General features: G+C 40.3%; 1 pseudogene; it reads right to left on the reverse strand.

Annotated features, from left to right (window-relative positions):
• The window catches only part of LOC115831807, an 84,626-nt pseudogene that overhangs the window by 47,884 nt on the left and 10,744 nt on the right, over positions 1 to 25,998 (reverse strand).

A 25,998-nucleotide genomic window follows, 5' to 3' on the forward strand; every position in this document is an offset into this window, starting at 1 on the left:
TGGCATAATTGTGGAATACTGAAATGGTATATTTGGAATCTGTATAAAAAGTACCTAACTCCTTGGTTCTTTTCTAGTTCTAGGGCTCTGGTCAGGACTATGCAGTCTGACTGCTGAGCTGAGGTTCCCAGAGATAATTTAAAGTTTTATAAACAAATAGTTTAAAAGTAAGATAATTGCTAGTATTAGGCAAAACTGAGAAACAGGCACAAAGGATACTAACAGAGTGAAACAATTAACTCAAAATTTGTATCAAGGTAATAAAATCATAGTGTACTGCTTGCCTTTGTAGTAAATATTTGATTAATTACAGCATTTGCTGACTATACGTTTACGTAAAAATCATGCTATAAATATTCTCAAGTGCTGGAGGGGTGGGAAGGACAGTTGAAAGAAAGGTTGTTCCCAAGTACATGTCAGTAGCAAAGAGCAATTTTTAGAGTTTATATAGTTTCATTAAATAGAGGAAGTATTTCTCCTTTATGTATCATAATTTATACAATTGTGTAGGGACCAGCCCCACAGGGTCAGTGGGTCTCTCCCCATGTGCGGGGATGAGAGAGTGTAGAAATAAAGACACAAGACAAAGAGATAAAAGGCAGCTGGGCCCGGGGGACCACTACCAGCAAGTCGCGAAGACTGGTAGCAGCCCCGAATGTCTGGCTGTGCTGTTATTTATTGGATACAAAGCAAAAGGGGCAGGGTAAAGAGTGTGAGTCATCTCCAATGATAGGTAAGGTCACGTGGGTCACGTGTCCACTGGACAGGGGGCCCTTCCCTGCCTGGCAGCTGAGGCAGAGAGGGAGAGAGAGAGACAGCTTATGCCATTATTTCTGCATATCAGAGACTTTTAGTACTTTCACTAATTTTGCTACTGCTATCTAGAAGGCAGAGCCAGGTGTACAGGATGGAACATGAAGGCAGACTAGGAGCATGACCACTGAAGCACAGCATCACAGGAGATGGTTAGGCCTCCGGATAACTGCGGGCGAGGCTGACTAATGTCAGGCCCTCCACAAGAGGTGGAGGAGTAGAGTCTTCTCTAAACTCCCCCGGGGAGAGGGAGACTCCCTTTCCCGGTCTGCTAAGTAGTGGGTGTTTTTCCTTGACACTTACACTACCACTAGACCATGGTCCGCCTGGCAACGGGCATCTTCCCAGACGCTGGCGTTACCGCTAGACCAAGGAGCCCCCTGGTGGCCCTGTCTGGTCATAACAGAAGGCTCGCACTCGTCTTCTGGTCGCTCCTATGTCCCCTCAGCTCCTACCTCTGTATGGCCTGCTTTTTCCTATGTTATGATTATAGAGCAAGGATTATTATAATATTGGAATAAAGAATAAGTACTACTAATTAATTATATTCATATCATATCTAAGATCTATATCTGGCATAACTATTCTTGTTTTATATTTTATTGTACTGGAACAGCTCGTGTCCTTGGTCTCTTGCTCTGCACTTGGGTGGCTTGCTGCCCACACATTTGCACACACATATAACAAAAAATGTATACACTGATTTAATTTTGTTAAATATTTACTAAGAGTGGGTTTTGAAGATAATCATTTATTTTCTGTTTGAAGAGGGTGTTTACTATAATAATGAGTGTTTTCTCTGGAGTCAAAGTTGCCTGTGTTTTAAAACTGGCTCCACTGTTGTAAGCAGGTAATTTTTCTCTGTGGCTCTGTTTCTTTCTCTTTAAAATAAGGATAATAATGCCTATGCTATGGAATTACTGTGAGAATTAAATTTATTAACACATATATAGTGTTATGGGTAGTGTTTAGTACAAATTAACTATTAATAAAATGTGTAGGCTGGGCGTGGTGGCTCATGCCTGTAATCCTAAGTTTGGAAGACTAAGGTGGGCAGATCATGAGGTCAGGAGTTCCAGACCAGCTTAGCCAATATGGTGAAACCCCCGTCTCTACTAAAAATACAAAAATTAGCCAGGCGTGGTGGCTCGCGCCTGTAGTCCCAGCTACTCAGGAGGCTGAGGCAGGAGAATTGCTTGAACCTGGGAGGCAGAGGTTGTAGTGAGCCAAGATTGCACCACTGCACTCCAGACTGGGTAACAGAGCGAGATTCCATCTCAAAAAAAAAAAAAAATGTGTGGAAGCTGGATTTCATTAATATATGCTTTAACACAGAAATTAATATATGCTTTAACACAGAAATATCTTTTCATTACATGATTTTTTTCAATAAATTGATGCATATTTCATTTTTTCAAAATATGGTACACACAAGGAAATACAATTCAGGATTAAAAGTGAGGAAATCTTGTCACTTAAAACAATATGAACAAATTTGGATGACAGTATGCTAAATGAAAATAAGCCAGACAACAGAATGCTGCTTACCAGATACTTGGGTATTTAGAAAAAAAGCATTTGGAGGGATGTCTGTAAAATAATACATAATTACAGATGTCTAGGTGGAATAAGTTCAAGAAATGTACCACATGGTGACTATAATAATGAATTGTATTTTTGAAAAATGCTAAGACAATGTTATGTGCTCTCATCACAAAAATAATTACTATGTGAATTACCTAGAAGTAAGCCTTTGACAGCATATATATACCTCAAAACACCATGTTCTACAAGATAAATACATACTTTATCTGTCAATTAAAAATGCATTTTAAAAACCATCATAGAAGAACAGCATTTCAAATGCTGGTCTGTCTTTGAATATTATCAAAAATAGCTTTTGTGCTGTTTTTGTAATAACCACAGAAACTCTAATATTTACCAGCATGTTTGAGACCCAGAACACTATATAGGACAAGATGATATACTCTAGGGCTTTTGCTTTAAGTTTGAAGCACCTGGAGTTTCTAATGCTGATGGTAATTATAGGGAAGACATTAAAAGGGTAACTTGCTAAAGGTCCCATAATTGTCCATTCTGTGACCAAAGTAAGTAAATTTGCATTAAAAATCACTGAGAAAATGTTAAATTTAACAGCTGCCATACTCTCCAAAATTTTTCCAGAGAAGGTTACCAAGGACTTGGTTAAAGTCAGGTGACTAAGAATGAAACCTGTAGACCATGAACTGCATCCACTAAAACAAAAAATCATAAGAGAATTTCCTCAGGATTGCAGTATCAATCTGGACAAAAAAGATGATTCCAAATTTTGAATCTACAGAGACCATTCTATTATTTTCCAACACTTAAGATTCACATTCAAAAATAGAAAATTCTGCATGAAAAGCTAAGTTTTTCTATAGTATGTCATAGAAAATTAAATGTAAAATTCCTTTCTACAATTAAGTCTCCTAAAAAATTTTCTCTGAAGAAATTTCAAAATTCTGATATTTTCTTCATATGGTGCTGACAATATGCAACCCACTCATATTAATGCTTTACCTATTCTTAGTGTTATGCTTAAGACAGTTTGTGTTAGAATCTCAAAAATTTTCTTTCATAAGCAGAAAAACAATGCTGACTTAATTCTCTTACCTGTGAACACTAAAAGACTTATCTCAAGCGATCTAAATGCTGCATTGAGAAGCTATACATAACCTCAAACAGTCCCAATTAGGAACAATTTACCACATTAAAAAAAGTCGAACCTATCAGAACATGGGAAGTCCATGTGAAATTACATGGCATGAAGAGAACAGTGAGAAAACTGTAGCCATAACACAAGGAGAGGAGCTGTGAGGCATACATAGCTACGCATAAACATAAGTCCTCTTTTAAGGAGCGCCTCTGCCCAGCCACTGCCCCATCTGGGAAGTGAGGAGCGCCTCTGCCCAGCTGCCCAACTTTCTGGGAAGTGAACAGCGCCTGTGCCTGGCCCCCCCACACCGTGTGGGAATGAGAAGCGCCTTTGCCCGGCCACCGCACCACCTGGAACATGAGGAGCGCCTGTGCCCGGCTGCCCCACCTTCTTGGACATGAGGCGTGCCTCTGCCTGGCGGCCACACTAAGAAATAAGGAGTGCCTCTGCTTGGTGGCCCTACCATGTGGGAAGTGAGGAGCGCCTCTTCCTGGCTGCCCCACCATCTGGGAAGTGAGGAGCATCTCTGTCCGGCCGCCGCACTGTCTGGGAAGTGAGGAGAGCCTTTGCCCAGCTGCTGTGCAACCCTCCAAGTGTGAAGTGGCAGCCTTGTGTGTGATCTTTATGCCCTCCATTTGCATTTTTGATATTAAAGTTACTTTTAAATTAAAAAAAAACCCTCTTTAAATTCAGAATGAGTCAGTTTTGCAGCCTGGGAACAGATATCCTCTCCACATGCACAATTAATGCCATTTCTTCACTGTAGATATTTTCAGTCTGTTACTTGCAGCTACAAACTGACTCCAGAAAGAATATTTCTGGCTAATTATGGAGCATCTATTACACACTCAGCACTTTCTTGTGTTTGTTCACTATAATTATGTATCAAAACATCTCCATGACTTAAAAGATTTCCCAGCACTTACCTGAACAAATTGGCACACAATACATAAACTCATTTATGTCAAGTAAAAAGTGAAAGGAACAACTAAAGAAAACGGTTCATATAGGGTTCTCCAGTTAAAGCCACAAAATGAAATTTTCTAACTAGATAAAATATAACAATACACAAATTGCGAACTTGCATCTAAAAATTTTCTGTGCACTATTAAATTTTATAAAAATCATTCTTATAATTTCTCAACAGCTCACATCATAAATACTTAATGAAGTAAAAACAAAAGAAATGAGTAAATTATAGCTGTAACATGAGTAACAGACAAATGAAAACGGAATTTACGTGGGGAGAGTCTCAACAATTAGGTTTTACAGTAATTAAATCCAAAGAAATATAGATTTGATTTCAGAATGTTTTAGGTTCCTAGATTTCTAGTAAATTATCTATCTTATAGAGGAATCTTCTTCATTCCAATATTGATCTTTTCTTTGGAAAATAGGTACAAACTCTCACAAACACTATTGCTTGCTCTGTAATTTTCTTACACCTAAAGGTTTATTTTTAGAGCAATATATTTACATATTTAACTTCATGTAAATAAAAATGAAAAATCCGTATGTGTTTGCAGGACAAGACACTACATGTTCCAAGATAAATATGAAACATTTTTAAAAGCATTCAGGACTCAGAAACATATAAATTATACTTTGATATATTACAATCACAAAGTGTAGTAAAAAATAACTGTACATTTAAAAATAAAGTGTATAACTGGACTGTGTGTAATGCAAATAATAAATACTTAAGGTGATGAATAACTCATTTACTCTGATGGATTTTTTTTTTTTTTTTTTTTTGAGACAGAGTCTCACTCTGTCACCGAGGCTGGAGTGCAGTGCAGTGGTGCTATCTCGGCTCACTGCAGGCTCTGCCTCCTGGGTTCACACCATTCTCCTGCCTCAGCCTCCTGAGTACCTGGGAATACAGGCACTCACCACCATGCCTGGTTAATTTTTTGTATTTTTAGTAGAGATGGGGTTTCACCATGTTAGCCAGGATGATCTTGACCTCCTGAACTTGTGATCCACCTGCCTTGGCCTCCCAGAGTGCTGGGATTACAGGCATGAGCCACCGTGCCTGGCCAACTCTGATGGATTATTACATGGTGTATGCCTGTTTTCAAATAACTCATATATGCCAGAAATATATACACATACTATGTGCCTACAAAAATTTTAAGAAATAAATTTAAATTAGAAAAAGAACATGGAACAATATTCTTCAATTTATTTGCTGTTTAAAGCCGAAGGAAACATATTACTAGAAATGTCATTCAACTATGTTATCAACTATGTTTCTCACCTGTCTGAATTCTCTGGTGTACAGTAAGGGTTGAAGACCAAGTAAAATCTTTGCCACATTCTTCACATGTGTAGGGTTTCTCTCCAGTATGAATTCTCTTGTTTATTAAGGGATGAGGATCGAGTAAAGGCTTTGCCACATTCTTCACATTTGTAAAGTTTTTGTTCAGAATGAATGCTCCTGTGTATAATAAGGCTTGAGGATTGGTTAAAAGCTTTGCCACATTTTTCACACATATAGGGTTTCTCTCCAGTATGAATATTCTTATGTTTTCAGGCTTCTGGACTGTCTAAAAGCTTTGCCACATTCTTCACATTTGTAGGGTTTCTCTCCAGTATGAATTTTCTTATGTTCATTCAGCGTTGTGGACTGTCTAAAGGCTTTGCCATGTTCTTCACATGTGTAGGGTTTCTCTCCAGTATGAATTCTCTTATGATTGTCAAAGCTTGAGGATGAGGTAAAGATTTTGCCACATTCTTCACATGTGATGGGTTTCTCTCCAGCATGAATTTTCTTATATTTAGTAACGCTTGTGGACCTATTAAAGGCTTTGCCCCATTCTTCACATTTGTAGGGCATCTCTCCAGCATGTTTTCCCTTATGTTAAGTTAGTTGGAGGAACTTGGGAAATGATCTGCCACCTTTTTTACATTTAAATGATTTCTCTCCAGTATGTCTTATGTTTGTTTGAATTTGAAAATTTATGAAAAACTTTGACACATGTATTACATTGAATTATTTTGCTCTGGGTAGTTGACAAGCATTGGTAAAGTCCATTATAACCTCCTTTCTGCACCTTACACTTATTCACACTTTTACAGCCTTTCCTTAATTGTAAATTCTTCTGTCTACATTTCTCATATCTTCTCAGTGTAAGTTTGTGGGATGAATCTTCTATACCCTGCACTGGCCAAAGATCTTGGGTAAAATGAGAACACACACCTGAAAGAAATCAAAACAACAAATTATCCCACTTACTGGATTCATATGAATATACTTTACATATGAATATAGTTACTTTACAAATCTAATATATATACTTATACAAAGTACATTAGTAAGATGGCACAACAAAATACCACAGGCCATAATTCCTTCACAGACATATACATGTAACAAACATATACTGATCAAAATGCTTTTGTGCAAAATCTCGAAATGAGTTAATTGTATGTAATGCCTCAGGTAAGAACAATGCCAAGAGCCACATAGAACGGAAAGGAAAATTTGTTACATTTACACAGCTATTCCTCCTCCCCAATATAGCATTGTGTCTTTAGGAGTAAACTGCCAATTCCTGGCTTCTCTCTTTAGAAAGAAGAAAAATACTAACGCACATATCATTACTTCTGGCTTTTGGTGGTCTTTACAAAAACTGGTTTCTGTCTCCAGTAATACAGAGTGCTGAAAGAAACAGTGGTATACTTTGAAAGGACAGCTTGGGTTTGCTGAGACAAAATGTAAATGTTTCAGGAGCAGACTGCAGTGCTAAATACAGAAAGTAGGTAGAGCAAGTGATTAGAGACTGTTAAGAAATATGAACAAACCCTTTTAACTGGAAAACATGAAATTCCAGACAAGACACATCCCTAAAACATGTATGGGAGGCTCCCATAATCTCTATCAAAGACAATTGGTTTCAGACTATGTCAGGACAAAGCCACATTGTAAAGATTGTGACAAATGGCTTTTTGTTAATGTTCAAATAACAAGCAAATATTACAATGCATACAAAATATTAGGGCAACATGGCCAAATTAAAAAATTTAAAGATTTTCAGAAAACAACCATAAAAAATGAAGATGTACAAATTTTTAAAATTTAACCTGAATAATTCTCAGTGAGCTAAATAGAAATACATACAACTAAATAAAATCAGAAAAATGAGAATCAGTGAAAACATTAAAAACACAAAAAAAAGACATCATAGAGGTGAAAAATACAAAAATAAAGAAAAGTTTTCAGAAGTAAAAAAAGGATATAAAAAATGAAGCTCAACAGACTTTAACTAGGGTACACACACACAGATTTATAGCAAGGCACATATATAAGCAAAGTTTCAAAAGTCAAAGACAGGAAGAGAATCTTAGGAGCTGCAAGATAAAAGTGATGTGTCATAAGTGTGGTCTTAAGAGATAACCAGTGAATCTGTTGATAAATTTTTTTCAGACCAGAAGGAATTGTGATAAAAAATGTTGAAAGAAAAATAGCTTCTAATTGGAAATAATATAACCAGCAAAACTGTCTTAAAAATGAAAAAAAGGTAAAGACTTTTCAAGATAACCAAATGCTGAAAAAGCACATCTGCCTTACAAAAAAATTCTGAAGAAAGTATCTTCCACTGAAAATAACAATGCAAGAAAACAAAACATGATCATATGAAAATACATAATTTTCTGAAAAAGATATGCACATACACAAATATAAGGTTCTGTACCATAATATTGCAGAAAAGATTTTAATCTCTAAAGTTTTAAAGATAAAAGCATGAAAATAAACAATCATAATCTGTTAATATACAACAAAATTTGATTAATCACATCAATAACAAAGTTGAGGGCAAAAGTATGAGGAAGAATTTTCAAATGCAACTGAAGTTCTTACCAGTTTAAGATATTATTTTAACTTTATGAAATTTTATGTAATCCTCAAGATACCACAAAGTATCTATAGATACACAAAAGTATAAGAATTCCTATCAATATAAAAAATAAAAAAGACAGAGGAAGAGAAAGAAAATAAGGGACAAAGGTATAATAATAAAGTAAAACAAAAAATCACTAAGTCTTTCTAATTAAGCAAATTATTTATTTGTGAAGTAAACTTGATTCAAAATAGATGCCACCAAATAAAGGGATTTAAAAAATTAAAAAACAAGATCCAACTTGCTTTTCACAAGAATCACTTGAGATCTAATGATTAAGGAGACTGAAAAAGGCAAGATGAAAGAAAACATTTCATGCAAATAATAAAAAAAGTCAAGATTATATTACGCAAAGTACATCTTAAGTCAAAACTGTCATATTTCATAAAATATACTTTAAAAGCACGAGACCAAGAAGGACATTAAACAACAATAAAAAGGTTCATTTACTGGGAACCCACGACAAATGTGTGTATACATATATAAATTGTGTGTGTGTGTGTGTGTGTGTGTGTCACATTAGGGTTCCAAATATAAAAATCAAACACTGACAAAGCAAGACAAAACGATATAACTATAGTAGATTTATTTTTTGAGATGGAGTCTCGCTCCGTTGCCCAGGCTGGAGTGCAGTGTCATGATCTCAGCTCACTGCAAGCTCTGCCTCCTGGGTTCATGCCATTCTCCCACCTCAGCCTCCAGAGTAGCTGGGACTACAGGTGCCCGGCGACATGCCTGGCTAATTTTTTGTATTTTTAGTAGAGATGGGGTTTCACCATGTTAGCCAGGATGGTCTCGATCTCCTGGCCTTGTGATCCACCCACCTCGGCCTCCCAAAGTGCTAGGATTACAGGCTTGAGCCACCGCGCCCGGCCTATTTTTATTTTTTGAGATGATGTCTCGCTCTGTTACCCAGGCTGGAGTGCAGTGGCAGGATCTTGGCTCACTGCAACCTTCGCCTCCCAGGTTCAAGTGATTCTCCTGCCTCAGCCCCCTGACTAGCTGGGGTTACAGGTGCCAACCACCACACCCGGCTAGTTTTTGTATTTTTAGTAGAAACAGTGTTTTGCCATGTTGGCCAGGCTGGTCTTGAACTCCTAATGCCAAGTGATCCACCCACCTCAGCCTCCCAAAGTGCTGGGATTACAGGCATGAGCCACCTCGCCCGGACTAAGAGACATTTTTCAAAACAAGAAATATAAAAGGCCAAGAAGAACATGCAAAGATGCTCAACATCACTAATTATCAGAGGTATGCAAATCAAAGCCACAGTAAGATACGACTTCAGTGCAGTTAGAATGACTGTAATTAGAAAGGCAAAAAAGAGTTGTTAGTGAGTGTGGGCGGCAAGCCACCAAGGCGCCGAGGCAAGAGACTGAGGACATGAGCTGTTCCAGTATAATAAAATATAAAACAGGAATAGTCATACCAGATATAGATCTTAGATATGATTATATGTGAATATCATTAATCATTAGTTGGTGGTAATTACTCTTTATCCCAATAGTATAATAATCCCTGCTCTATAATCATAACCTAGGAAAAACCAGGCCATACAGAGATAGGAGCTGAGGGGACATAGTGAGGTGTGAACAGAAGACAGGAGTGCGAGCCTTCTGTTATGCCTGGACAGGGCCACCAGAGGGCTCCTTGGTCTAGCAGTGACACCAGCATCTGGGAAGATGCCTGTTGCCAGGCAGACCATGGTCTAGCGGTAGCAAAAGGTGTCAAGAAACAACACCTGCTACTTAGCAGACTGGGAAAGGGAGTCACCTTTTCCCCAGGGGAGTTTAGAGGAGACTCTGCTCCTCCACCTCTTGTGGAGGGCCTGACACCAGTTTAGAGAAGACTCTACTCCTCCACCTCTTGTGGAGGGCCTGACATTAGTCAGCCTCGCCCGCAGTTATCCGGAGGCCTAACCGTCTCCCTGTGATGCTGTGCTTCAGTGGTCACGCTCTTAGTCCACCTTCATGTTCCATCCTGTACACCTGGCTCTGCTTTCTAGATAGTAGTAGTAAATTAGTGAAAGTACTAAAAGTCTCTGATATGTAGAAATAATGGCATAAGCTGTCTTTCTCTTTGTCTTCTCTCTCTGCCTCGGCTGCCAGGCATGGAAGGGCCCCCTGTCCAGTGGACACGTGACCCACGTGACCTTACCTATCATTGGAGAAGACTCACATTCTTTACCCTGCCCCTTTTGCTTTGTATACAATAAATAACAGTGAAGCCAGACATTCAGGGCCACTACCGGTCTCCGCGCATTGGTGGTAGTGGTCCCCCGGGCCCAGCTGCCTTTTCTTTTATCTCTTTGTCTTGTGTCTTTATTTCTACACTCTCTCGTCGTCGCACACAGGGAGAGACCCACCGACCCTGTGGGGCTGGTCCCTACATCTGGTGCTCCGACGTGGGGCTCTCCCTCGCTGTGTGAAGTTGCACCGAGTGTGGGATCAGCAGAGGAGTTCAACGAGAGATTCCTGAGGATTGCGGTTAATAAATTTGGTGGTAAGCTGCAGCACTCAGAGTATTCCGGGGACACCATGGGACAGGCCAGTACAAAGTACTCGGCTTATTTAAATTTTATAAAAACTCTTCTTAAAGAAGGAGGTGTTAAAGTCTCTACTGAAAAGTTAATTGAACTATTTGAGGTTGTAGATCTTCTTTGCCCTTGGTTTCCAACTGAGGGAACTTTAGAACTTAAAGATTGGGATGAGATTGGCAAACAATTCAAAATTGCTCATAAAGGGGGACATTTTATTCCACCCACCATTTGGTCAATCTGGGCTTCAGTTCGTTCTATCTTAGACTCCTTACAGACTCAGGAGGACAAAATGGAGACTGATCCCTCCTACCTCCTCTGAGGAGGTCGAGGAAGTTCTCAGTTCTCTTTCCCCTGAGGATACTGCACAAATTGAGAACATTATTTCACAGGAGGACTTTCACTCTGACGTGCCTGTGCCGCCGCCACCCACGCCAGAGGCTACCGCACCCCCATTGTCGCTTTACGATGAGCTTTTAACTGACCCAAATGCACTCATTTCCCCCAGCCAGCAAAACTTAGCTGAAACATATCAACAGCCATTGCGGCCAGACCCTCCTGTCTCTCCTCCCTCTTTTAATGCTGCCGCTGTGCAAATAGCAGATAAGATCAGGCAGCCTGAAAACGAGTCTATAAATTATGTTCCTATGCAGCCTGGTACAGAGGCTCTGCTATCTGAACAGCCGGGAAAAGAGGCTCACAATTCTTGGCCGGTAAGGAGGCCCTCAATCCTATTTCTTCTCATCGGACCCAGTTAGAGTCGCAGGCTCCCTGGAAGCCTGGCTCCTTTTCTGAAAATCGGACTCAGTTAGAGTCACAGGCTCCCTTGAAGCCTGGATCCTTTTCTGAAAATCGGACTGAGTCACAGGCTCCCTTGAAGCCTGGATCCTTTCCTGCAAATCGGACTCAGTTACAGTCACAGGCTCCCTTGAAGCCTGGTCCACTTCCTATAAATCAGACTCGGATAGAGTCACAGGTCCCTGTGAAGCCTGGTCTGCACTTGCTGTGGCAGCCTTGTTTTCAGGCCCAGGAAAGACCTGCTCAGCAGGTAATCTGGTCTCAATATGGCTCTAAGTTTCTCAACTCTCATTTTATTCAAAATTCTACACCTTTTCCTGCTCCTGGTCCGGTCACAACTGCTGTTGCTAATACTACTATTGCCACTCATAAACAACAAATTACATACATCCCTGAAAATGACACTCCGCTTATGAGGGCTATAATTTAGGCAAGGGAATATGGGGATCCCGAAGCCTGGCAATTTCCTGTAATTTTACAACCTCCAGTACCTGCCACCCCAACAGTGCAAAACCACCCACAGCCTGTTTTTGATCCTGCCCAGCAGGTGGCTGACCCCGCAGCTCAACAAGATCAAGAGGCTGATAATCAAGCCCCTCAGCCCGAAAATCAGGCTGCTCAGGGAAATAATCAGGCTCTGCAATTGCCTGCTCCTGGGGCACAGCTGATACCTGGCATTCCCGCTGTTCAGGCGGTAGTTCAGCCTGACCCCATACGTCCAGGCCAGGTCCAGCTACGCCCTGTTACTTGGGAAAGTTTTTCTTTTAAATTCCTCAAAGATTTTAAGGAATCAGTGAAACTCTCCTTTTGTCCGTTCCACATTAAAAGCCTTAGCAGAAGATAAACGTTTGGTACCCTATGACTGGGAACTTTTAGCAAAGTCAGTCTTATCTAAATCTCAGTATTTACAATTCAGGACTTGGTGGGTTGATGCTGTCCAGGAATGCATTCGTCTTAATCAGGGCTCTAATCCTCCTGTTAACGTTATGGCTGACCAGTTACTGGCAATGGGTCAATGGGCTGCAATCCGACACCAAACTATACTAAATGATGAGGTTGTTGAACAACTGCAAAAATGTTGCTTAGATGCTTGGGACAAAATTCAAGATGATGGTAAAGTATGCCCATCTTTCACAGCCCTCAGACAGGGACAACATGAGCCCTACCCAGACTTTATTGCTCGTCTTCAAGACGCAGCAGAAAAGGCTATTCCTGATAGCCATGGCCAAAGACTTGTTGTAGAACTTATGGCTTATGAACAAGCAAGTCCAGATTGTCAGGCGGCTATTCGCCCCGTCAAAGGCAAAATTCCACCGGGTGGTCATGTACTCACTTCCTACATTAAAGCCTGTGAAGGGGTGGGGGGAACTCTGCATACAGCAATGATTATGGCACAAGCTATGGCCTCTATTCGAATGCCTGGACAATTCTCTGGCCAATGCTTCATATGCGGCCAGAAGGAACATGCAAAAAGAAATTGCCCTCGGCGTGCAGGTCGCCGTCCCTTACATCACCACCAACAACAAAAAACTTTTCAGCAGCAGGACACCCCACCTTCTACTGTATGCCCACGATGCCAAAAGGGCTTTCACTGGGCATCTCAATGCCATTCCAAATTTCATATTAATGGCAATCCTTTACGACCTTCTAAAAATCAGGGAAACGGGATGAGGGGCCAGCCCCAGGCCCCTTTAAACAATGGGGCATTCCTCAACTCTCAGCCCCAGGCGTCCAGCCAGATGGGAGCCTTCCCAGTTCACTCTATTCAACCTCTGCCCCAATTCCCACTTCAGCAATTTGTCCCACAGGATCTAATGGCTCAGCCCCAGCACGAATCTCAGTACAATGCTTGTCCCCTGCCACCACAGGCTCAGCAGCAGTAGATCTCTGTTGTACTAGAGATACTTCTTTGTTGCCTGGAGAGCCACCTATTGCTATTCCTACAGGTGTTTTTGGTCCCTTGCCGGCTGGCAGTGTAGGTTTGCTACTAGGACATTCAAGTTTAAATTTAAAAGGTGTTCAAGTACATACTGGTGTAATTGATTCTGACTATTCAGGTGAAATTCATATTGTCATTAGCTCTACAGTCCCTTGGAATGCAGTAGCAGGGGACCGCATTTCTCAACTCCTGATACTTCCTTACATTCCTTTGGGATCCAGTTCTAGTTCAAGAAAAGCGGTTTTGGTAGCACAGATTATCAAGGTAAAGCGACCTACTGGGCCAGCAAAATTTCTGACACTCGTCCTGTGTGCTCCGTGCATATTCAAGGAAAAAAGCTTGAGGGAATGATTGATATAGGTGCTGATGTTTCTGTTATAGCTTTACATCAATGGCCCCGACACTGGCCAAAGGAGCATGCCTCCACAGCATTAGTGGGTGTCGGTCAGGCTTCAGAGGTATATGAAGGCTCCACAATTTTACATTGCACAGGCCCTGAAGGACAGACTGGAACTATTCGCCCCGTTATTACACCCATTCCTGTTAATCTGTGGGGAAGAGATCTTTTATATCAATGGGGGGCTCAGATTACTTTTCCTAAAGGCGATTACAGCCAGCAGAGTAAAGATATGATGACTAAAATGGGATTCGTTCAAGGTATGGGTTTAGGAAAATCAGCACAAGGCATCACTGAGCCTATCATACCTACTCCTAAAGCAGACTCTACAGGACTTGGTTATTCGTTTTAGAAGCGGTCACTATCAAGCCTCCAGACCCTATCCCTTTGACGTGGAAAACTCAAAAACCTGTCTGGGTAGATCAGTGGCCTCTTCCAAAAAATAAGCTGGAGGCACTTCATATTTTGGTTCTTGAACAATTAAAACTGGGACACATTGAACCTTCTTTTTCTCCTTGGAATTCACCTGTTTTTATTATCCAAAAGAAATCTGGTAAGTGGAGAATGCTTACTGATCTTAGGGCGGTAAATGCTGTCCTTCAGTCTATGGAGACATTACAACCTGGTTTACCCTCCCCCACTATGATTCCTCAGTATTGGCCACTTATCATCATTGACCTTAAAGATTGCTTCTTTACGGTTCCTCTGGCCCCTCAGGATTTTGAAAAATTTGCTTTCACTGTTCCAACCCTTAATAATATCGCTCCTGCAGCACATTACCATTGGAAAGTTCTACCTCAAGGTATGCTCAATAGCTCTACTATTTGTCAATATTATGTGGGATGCATATTAAAGCCAGTTAGAGATAAATTTCCCCAATGTTATATTATTCATTACACAGATGATATTCTTTGAGCAGCACCTTCATTTTCTGTATTGATATCTTGTTTTTCTGCATTACAACAAGCAGTCACAGTAGCTGGCTTGGTTATCGCTCCAGAAAAAATTCAGACTTCATCCCCCTAATTACTATTTAGGAATGCAGCTACAGGACAAGGTCATTAAGGCTCAAAAAGTTCAACTCAGACGAGACTCCTTAAAAACTCTAAATGATTTCCAAAAATTACTTGGAGATATTAATTGGATTCGTCTCTCCTTAGGCATTCCTACTTACGCTCTGATTAATCTTTTTGCAACACTATGGGGCAATCCTGATTTACGCAGTAAAAGGTCTTTGACTGCTGAGGAAGATTCTGAATTACAACTTATAGAATAATGCATTCAACAGTCTCAGGTTACCAGAGTGAATCCACATTTACCTTGTGAAATACTAATTTTTCCCACTGAACATTCTCCAACAGGACTCATTATTCAGGCACATAATTTAATTGAATGGTGCTTTCTTCCACACAACTCTTTACGGATGCTAACTATATATCTAGATCAAATTTCTACCTTAATTTGTCAAGCTCGTTCTCGTCTCCTTCGTCTTTCAGGAACAGAGCCCCAAAAAATCATTGTTCCCCTTACCCGATTACAAGTTCAACAGGCTTTTGCTACTTCCATCGCTTGGCAAGTACATTTGGCAGGTTTCCCGGGTGTAATTTATAATCACTATCCTAATCTAAAATTATTTCATTTCCTTAAACTCACTTCTTGGATTTTACCTAACATTACTAGAAACACCCCATTACCTGAAGCTGTCACTGTTTTCACTGATGCTTCCTCTAATGGCCGAGCAGCATATACAGGAACAAGAGAACGTGTTCTTAACACAGGAGCTATTTCAGCACAACGAGCTTAACTGCTTGCTGTTATGGCTGTCCTTGAAGACTTTCCTGAACCAGTTAACATCGTCTCTGACTCAGCATATGTAGTACATGTTGCTCGCAACATTGAAACTGCCTTAATCAAATTTTTGCCCGATGATAACCTATTTTTTCCTTTCAAAAATTTCAGTCTGTGCTCAGAGCAAGGTCTTCTCCTTTCTACATTACTCACATTCGGGCCCACACACCTCTCCCTGGACTCCTCTCGACAGCAAATGCCAGAGCTGATACATTAGTTACTCCCGTTTTTACAGGTGCAGAAAACTTTCATGCTTTAACCCATGTCAATGCTGCGGGACTCCGAAAAAAGTTCCCCCTTACATGGAAACAAGCTAAAACCATTGTATGTCACTGTCCTACTTGTCAAGTGTTAATTTTACAGCCACTGTCTTCAGGAGTTAACCCTAGAGGACTTTCACAGAACGCTCTCTGGCAAATGGATGTGACTCATTATTCTCCTTTTGGCAAGCTTTCTTTTATACATGTAACTATTGATACCTTTTCTCATTTTATTTGGGCCACTTGTCAAACAGGAGAAAGTACAGCTCATGTTAAATGACATATGCTTTCCTGTTTCTTGGTTATGGGCTGTCCTGAGAAACTAAAAACTGATAATGGCCCCGGCTACACTAGTGCTGCTTTCAAACAGTTTACTCAGACCTGGGCAATTACTCACACAACTGGCATCCCCTATAATTCTCAAGGACAGGCTTTAGTTGAACGAGCCAATAAAACACTCAAAGATCAACCTCGAAAACAAGCAACTAAATAAAACGGAGATGCTGTTACTCCTCATGCCCAATTAAATCTGGCTCTTTTCACACTAAATTTCTTAAACTTAGCAAGAAATCAACCTTTCACAGCTGCAGAACAACACTTCACTGGAAATAAATTTGATCCACAAAAAGGAATGCGGGTACGGTGGAAGGACGTAAAAACTAACACATGGGAATTAGGCACGGTCATAACTGGGGTAGGGGATTTGCTTGTGTTTCCCCAGGAAAAGGACTACAGCCCGTGTGGGTTCCCTCCTGACAGTTAAAATTGCACCATTAACTCCAAAGATGAAACGCTCCCAGAAACTAAAGGCAAAGACCCATTGGAAACAAAAGAGCAAGTTTCACCGCCTGACACATACACTTCAGGACCTCCACATTGAGGCAAAATCTCGCCGTGTGACCTACAACACCTCTCGTTCAACTCCACCAACATGGGGTCAAATAAAGGTTTTATCTCATCAAACAGAAAATTTCTTAACAGAAAAAGGAATCTCAAAAACGACCGGTAATATAATTCTGGCTGCCTTTATGGTAGTCAGTGCAGCGGTAAGTATACCACCGGTTGGGGCAATTCAAAATTATACTTATTGGACATATGTTCCTTTTCCCCCTCTAATTCGGTCTGTCTCCTGGATGGACTCCCCAGTAGAAGTTTACACTAACAATAGTGCATTCATGCTGGTCCCTAATGATGATTGGTTTCCAGCTCAACCGGAAGAAGAAGGCATGCACTTAAATCTGTCAATTGGTTATAAATATCCACCACTATGCATTGGGAAGACGCCTGGCTGTTTAGCTTATTTGTACCAGAATTGGATGTGGACTGTACCGTCCTTTACAAATGATTCTTATCAATTGCATAATGTGTTCAGTACTAACTCTTTTCAACTTTTCACTGTCAAACGTAATCCACATGAGGGATAGAGAATTCCTCTCACTACCAAAGCTAATAAAACAAAAGGACTGCCAGACTGTCCAAAGAAACCTACAAAGGGGCCTTTTAAAGTGACTTCAATTTTATGGGATGATTGTAATGCTCCTAAGGCCGTTATAGTTCAAAGTCTAGCCACGGGTATTGTTATTGATTGGGCTCCAAAAGGATATTATTGGCAAGATTGCAAAACTACCTTATGCTCGGAGTTTATTTATTCCTTAAATTATAAAGAGCATAGATGGCAGTCTTACATGCTGAGACAATGGGTGTCTCCTTACCCATTTAAATGGAAGGACGCAGGCATTGCTCCTCCTAGACCAAAGATGATTCATCCCTATGTCACCCTGGAACATCCTGAACTATGGAAATTAGCCGCAGCCCTGACAGGAATAAGGATATGGAACGCTACCTATCAACTCCTTCGTACTAATACCAAAACACCCACATTCAACATCACCCTCATTTCTGAACGGGTGATACCCATCAGGAGCTGTGTCAAACCCCCTTACATGCTGTTGGTTGGAAATATAATTATTATTCCTAATGCACAAACTATAGAATGTGATAACTGTAAGCTGTTCACTTGCATTGATGCAACTTTTAATCCCACTACAAGTTTTCTCTTAGTAAGGGCTAGGGAGGGGGTATGGATACCAGTTTCTTTACATCGTCCATGGGAATCTTCCCCCTCTATTCACATAGTCAATGAAGTTCTTAAAGGTATCCTCAAAAGAACAAAGAGATTTATTTTTACTCTTATTGCAGTCCTTGCAGGACTAATTGCAGTTACTGCAACAGCAGCAACTGCTGGAGTTGCCATTCACAATTCTGTTCAAACCGCTATGTTGAAGCATGGCAAAAAAACTCCTCCAGACTTTGGAATTCTCAGGCTCAAATTGATCAAAAATTAGCTAATCAAATTAATGATCTCTGCCAAAGTGTAACATGGCTTGGAGATAGTTATGAATTTGGAACACCGTATGCAATTACAGTGTGATTGGAATACTTCTGATTACTGCATAACGCCTTAGGCTTACAATCAAGGTCAATATAGCTGGGAAAAGGTCTCAAGACATTTAAAAGCCTGGGATGATAACTTAACCTTGGATATTTCACAACTTAAAGAGCAAATTTTTGAGGCTTCACAAGTCCATTTATCCACTTCCTGGCTCAGATATATTTGAAGGCATAACTAAACAATTATCTGATTTTAATCCCTTCAAATGGCTCAAACCCTTTGGAGGATCATTGTTGTTACTGGCATCATTAATATTGGTATGCTTATGTAGTCTTTTAGTGTGCAGATGCCTCCAAGGAGTCCGAAACCAAGTCCGAAGTCAACGACAAGCAATGATGGCAATGGCGATCCTACTTAATAAAACGGGGGGAGATGTGGGCGGCAAGCCACCCAGGCGCCGAGGCAAGAGACTGAGGACACGAGCTGTTCCAGTATAATAAAAAACAGGAATAGTTATACCAGATATAGATCTTAGATATGATTATGAATATCATTAATCATTAGTTGGTAGTAATTACTCTTTATCGCAATAGTATAATAATCCCTGCTCTATAATCATAACCTAGGAAAAACCAGGCCATACAGAGATAGGAGCTGAGGGGACATAGTGAGGTGTGACCAGAAGACAGGAGTGCGAGCCTTCTGTTATGCCTGGACAGGGCCACCAGAGGGCTCCTTGGTCTAGCAGTGACACCAGCATCTGGGAAGATGCCCGTTGCCAGGCGGACCGTGGTCTAGCGGTAGCAAAAGGTGTCAAGAAACAACACCAGGTACTTAGCAGACCGGGAAAGGAAGTCACCTTTTCCCCGGGGGAGTTTAGAGAAGACTCTGCTCCTCCACCTCTTGTGGAGGGCCTGACACCAGTCAGGCTTTCCCGCAGTTATCCGGAGGCCTAACCGTCTCCCTGTGATGCTGTGCTTCAGTGGTCACGCTCTTAGTCCACCTTCATGTTCCATCCTGTACACTTGGCTCTGCTTTCTAGATAGTAGTAGTAAATTAATGAAAGTACTAAAAGTCTCTGATATGTAGAAATAATGGCGTAAGCTGTCTTTCTCATTGTCTTCTCTCTCTCTCTCTGCCTCGGCTGCCAGGCATGGAAGGGCCCCCTGTCCAGTGGACACGTGACCCACGTGACCTTACCTATCATTGGAGAAGACTCACATTCTTTACCCTGCCCCTTTTGCTTTGTATACAATAAATAACAGCGAAGCCAGACATTTGGGGCCACTACCGGTATCTGCACATTGGTGGTAGGGGTCCCCCTGGCCCAGCTGCCTTTTCTTTTATCTCTTTGTCTTGTGTCTTTATTTCTATACTCTCTCGTCGCCGCACACAGGGAGAGACCCACTGACCCTGAGGGGCTGGTCCCTACAAGTGAGAATGTACAGAAAAGTTAACATATACAGCTGGTAAGATTGTAAGTTAGTACAGCCATTATAGAAAAAAATGTACCACAGGGTGACATATATTAAGCAATAAACATTGTAATTTAAGATGGTTTTTTTGATTCTAAGAATAAAACATTGATGACCATGTAAGAAAAAAAGAATTCAAACTGCTGGATCATATGTTACAGAAATTAAACCAGATACACTGAGACAAATACCACATGATCTTACACATACGTGGAATGTAATAAAAACATAGATGATGAAGGCTTCATGCAACTGGTCTTAGCAGTCACTTTTAGGATATGACATCAAAGGCTCAGGAGACAAAAATATGGACATACACATAGGACTACATCACTATATCCAAACTATTCCAAGAATATTTAAAGCAGGACTTTAAACAGATATTTACACATGCATGTTCTTCATTATTATTTACAAAAGGCAATTCCTGGAAACAACACAAATGTCCCTTTAGAGATCAGTATTAGATTTTCAAAATGTGACATATACATACAATGAAATATTATTTCATTTTAAAGCAAAGATATTCTGACACATCTTACAAAAATAAAGCCTGAGAATATTACATTATATAAAATAGTCAAAAAGAAACAGACATTATATAATTACAGTAATAAGAATATGGAAATCAGCCAAAATTATAGAAACAGTAAGTAAAACGGTGTTCTTCAGGAGCTGAAGAAAAAGGAAAAAAGGGCAGTTTATTGTTTATAACGTATTAAATTTTACTTCTGTAAGATAAAATTAATCTAGAGATCCATTGCAAAAAAAAAAGTAAACGTACTTAACACCACTAGACTGTATGCTGAAAATGTTTAATGTAGGGAAGAGAAAGAGAGATCAGACCGTTTACTGTGTCTATGCAGAAAAGGAAGACATAAAAAACTCCATTTTGATCTGTATTTTGAATAATGATGTTCAAAATTCTCTGTTGGAGAATGTGCAGTAGTAAAAATCAAAAGTTGGAGTGGGTCCAAGTGATCTATTCTATTTACTTGTGCTGGCTGAATTTTTTCTTCAAGTAATTTAATTTTTTAAGTTGCTTCTGGAGTTAATGTTCTTTTACTATTCAATTTTGGATCCCCTCTTTAGAGAACAAATTTGACATGGCATAAGTAGGAATGCCTAGAGTTGGCCAAATTTAATTAATATCTCCCAGCAACTTTTGAAAGTCATTTAATGTTTTTACAGTGAGCCAAGATCACGCCGCTGCGCTCCAGCGTGGGTGACAAGAGCGAGACTCCATCTCAAAAAAAAAAAAAAAAAAAGAAAAGAAAAACTCATTTAATGTTTTTAATGTGTCTTTTCATATTTCTATTTTTTGTGGTTTAATTTTCTTTTCCTCTACCTGCATCCCCAAGTAATGGAAAGGAGTAGAGGTTTGAATCTTATCGGATGCTCGTCAGTCCTGGGTTGGCAACCTCTGTTTGCAGAAATGTGTAACAGTCAATTAATTTGTCTCTTGTTTCTGCAGCACACAAAGTATCAACATAATGAATGATATAACAGTCTGAAAACTTGTCTCTAACTGATTGAAGAACTTCAGCTACAAAAGTCTGACAAATAGTTGGACTATTAAGCATTCCCTGAGGCAACACTTTCCACTTAAATCTGGTGGCTGGTTCTTTATTATTTATGGCTGGTGTAGTAAAAGCAAATTTTTCAAAATCCTGTTTTGCCAGAGGAATGGTAAAAAAGCAATCCTTCAGATCAATTATAATTAAAGGCCAATCTTTGGTGATCCTGGCCAGATAGGGCAACCCGGGTTGGAGAGCCCCCATGGGTTGAATTACAGCATTAACAGCTCTTAAGTCAGTCAGCATGTGCCATCTGCCGGATTTTTTCTGAATTACAAACAGAATTCCAAGGCGAAAATGAAGGCTCACTATGTACCTTCTCTAATCGTTCCTTTGGGAATAAGTGTAAAGTCTCTAGCTTTTGTTTTGGTAGAGGCCAATGATTTACCCATACAGGTTTTTCTGTTTTCCAAGTTAACAGAATGGGTTTTGGAGGCTCTACAGTGGCCACTCCTAAAAAGGATACTGTATTCCTTTTCTTTCTTGATTTCCCTCAGCCTCAATTGGGACTTTAATGCCGTCTCCATTCTTCCCTAGTCCCCTTTTAGGGGGATATCCCATTTTACTCATGATTTTTTTGACTCGTGGGGCTGTATAGGGAGGCTGGCATAGTAATCTCTGCATGCCATTGTTGTAACAAGTCTCAGCCCCATAAATTGATTTGAATAGAAGTGATCATGGGTTGAACTGTACTTTCTTATCAGGTCCTAGACAATGTAAAATCATGGCACTTTGATATACTTTTGAGGCAGTGCCCACACTGACAAATCCTGTAACAGGCTTTTGTTTAGGCCAATTTTTTGGCCACTGATTTAAGGCGATGATAGAGACATCAGCCCCGGTATCCACTAATCTTTCAAACTGCTTTTCCTGAATAGTGATTGTACACACGGGTCTATCCTCTGAGACCTGATTATCCCAATAAGTGGCTTTTCCAGCAGGGTTGGTACTTCCAAACCTTCCTCTTCTGTTTTCTTTTCCCCAATTTCAATATAAGGCAAAAGCAGTATTTGAGCAATTCTATCACCTGGATTGTCACTCCAGGGAACTGATCAGTGGAGCTGATCACTAACTGAATTTCCCCTTTATAATCTGAATCAATTATCCCAGTATGAATTTGGACTCCCTTCAAATTTAGACTTGATCTCCCTAAAATAAGGCCTACCATCCCTTCTGGCAGTGGGCCATATACCCCTGTAGGAATCTTTTGTTGGGGCTTTCCAGGGAGTAAAGAGACTATTTGAGTGGGACATAAATCTGCTGTGCTGCCTGCTGTGGCAGGGGACAGCTGTTGTTTTGTTGTACTCGCTTGACTCCCTGAAGTGGTGGTATTTGCTGTGGGGGTTGTTGTCCCTGAAAACCCTGAGGAACAAACAGCTGAATAAGGAACGCACCAGTTTGTTGTGGGGCCTGAGACTGGCCCCTCTTCCCATTTCCTGACAATGGTTGCCGATTTTTATCAAATTTAGAACGACATTGATTAGCCCAATGTTTTTCTTTTCCACATCTTGGACACAGGCCGGGTGGCTCTTTATTTTTTGCTGTAATAGCTTATTATATTCTGTTTATTTAGGACTGGGCAGTTCTTTTTTATATGACCGATTTGAACACAATTATAATATTTTCCCCCAAATGTTCTAACTTGTCCTCCTAAAGTGACCCCCGTCATTGCTTGAGCCATTAGCATTGCCTTATGCATAGCTCCTCCAATCCCATCACAAGCCTTCACATATTCTTTAATTACATTAACTCCTGCTGGAACTTTTCCTTTTAATGGCTTTATGGCCGACTGACATTCTGGATTTGCATTTGATAGGCCATTAATTCTACAATAACTTTTTGGGCGTTATTATCTGCAATGGATTTTTGAACTGCATCTTGCAACCTTGCCACAAAGTCCGGATATGGCTCTTTAGAGGCTTGTCTGATTGAACTAAAAGAAGGGCAGGTGGTTCCTGGGTCCTGAATCTTTTCCCAGGCCCTGAGGCAAATAGCCCTTACTTGTTCAGTAGCCTCATTCTGCATTACTGATTGTTGGTTAATGGTGCTCCAATTTGGACCTGTTTCTAGCAATTGGTCTACATCTATATTATCAGTGGGATTAGTAGCCTGATTTTTTCATACCTGTTCTTGTACTCCACTCCATCAATCCACCAGGTTTTAAACTGTAAAACTGAGAGGGTGAAAGAGAAGATTTAGCCAAAATTTCCCAATCATAAGGAATAAGTCTATTTCCATGAACAATGGAATCTAATAATGTTCTCATGTTAGGGGAGTTGGGTCCATATTGTTTATAACTCCTTTCTTCGTATCTTTTAACATTTTCATGGTGAAAGATTCATATCTAGCCTCAGCTCGGGTAGGCACTCCCACTTGAGTCTCTTTCCCGGCCAGGACCCGTTGTAAAATTACCGGGAACTGCCATGCCTCAAGATCTCCCTGTTTTCTGGCTTTATCAATGATTTCATGCAGTGTGCCACATTGTCCACTAGGTGGTGAGGTACGATTAAGCGCCACCGCTGTGGGTTGCTGGTATGGTGCTGTTTCGCACGGGGCCCACAGCTTGAGGTCTGCTTGAGTGGCATGCTTGCCCATCATAGTCCCAGCTACAAAATAAAATATGACTAATTGTCATTGTAAATACAGCTGTAGAACATTTGGCTTTGTTTATGCCACTAGCACCATCTGCCAAGACACCAAGGAGGATTCATAATGTCCTGTGTCTCAGGTGAAAGGAATTTAGATGTTGGTCCTCTCTGTGGTCTCCTAATTAGCCCCTTGCACACATCTATCATGGTGTGGAACAAATCCTGCACATGCAGGAACCCACAGACAGAAACATCCATCTGTGCCCCTGGATTAGGCTTGCCAATATTTATTTAATGGTGGATCTTGATATGGCACTGTAATCTGGCTCCCAGTCCATGAAACCAGAGTCCAGAAGCAGTTTTTCCTAACGTGGGACCTGCCAAGAAGCACAATATATGTGCCCCTGTAGGCATGCTGGCTGACTTTATTCCCACTGTGAATCTTGAAGCAGTCCTATAACCCAGTTCCAGTCCCAAAATCTACCTCCAGTCCCAAAACCCAGCTCTAGTCCCAAAACCTACCTCCAGTCCCTGTCAGCTAAAGTCTGGGAGCAGTCCTGCCCACCCAGGAATCTGGAGGGAGAAATGCTGTGAACCCAGAAACAAACCCGAAGACTTTGGTCTCAGCTGTGTATCCTGAAGCAGCCCTATGAATCAGTTACACACCCTCTCAGCTGTGACCAAGGGTCAGTACTTCTTCTCTAGGAATCTGTCCAATGACTGGGTTAGAAGATTTTCAAAAACCCAGCAAGAGCCACACAACAGAAGCCACACCTGCTCACATGGATTGTATCAGCTCTGTCATCTGCATATATAACTGGAGATATTTTTTTCTCAGCACCAGTCTTACTGATCAAGATCCTGAAGAAAGTTCAGTCTTCCCAGAAAATAGACAGAATCCACAACAGTCTGATGCCCTAATAGCAAGTCTGCCAAGCATGAACTTCACTGTTATCCAGATCCAATGCAGCTTACTGCAAACTCACTGGAAATCTCATCAGCACAGAGATCCAATAGGAGAAAATATTTACCTCCCCAAACTAATCTATAATGACTGCAAGAGATATTTACTCCTTCAGATGCAAGGACATAAAAACAAGGCATCACAGATCATGAAGGATCAGGCTAACATAACACCACCAAAAGAAACTAAAAATGCTCTAGTAACCACTTACAATAAAACACAGATCTAAAAAATGGCTAAGAATTCAAAATAATTATCTTAAAGAATCTCAATGAGATGCAAAAAAACCACACATTACTAAATTTTTTTGCAACAATGTATGAACAAAATCACAATTATAATAAAGAAAGAGAAACCATTAAAACAGAACCAGTTAGATATGCTGGAGCTGAAGTACACAATAGGAGATCTAAAATATTTAAGAGAAAGCTTTAACAGGAGACTCCATTATACGGGAAAAAAAAAATCAGCAAACGTAAAAGTAAGTTATTTGAAAGTTCCTAGTTAGAATTTAAAAAAAGTATGCAAGAGTGAATAAAGCATTTGGCCCCCATATTTCATAATCAATGGTAAGAATGTAAATATTTTAGGAGGTTCATGAGAAAGAAAAAAATTTTAAAATTGTTTAAAGATATAATGTCTTAAACTATTCCCAATCTTGGAAGGAATATAGACATTAAATTTAAAAGCTCAAAATGTCTATAGCAAGAAGAATCTAACAAAAATTGTCCAGAACACATTATAATTAAACTGCCAAAATTCAAAGACAAAAGAGAGGTTCTTAAAAGAAGCAAGAGAAAAGAGATTCT

The sequence above is a fragment of the Nomascus leucogenys genome, chromosome 20, assembly GCF_006542625.1.
Source record: "Nomascus leucogenys isolate Asia chromosome 20, Asia_NLE_v1, whole genome shotgun sequence".
In the NCBI taxonomy this organism is placed as follows: Eukaryota; Metazoa; Chordata; class Mammalia; order Primates; family Hylobatidae; genus Nomascus; species Nomascus leucogenys.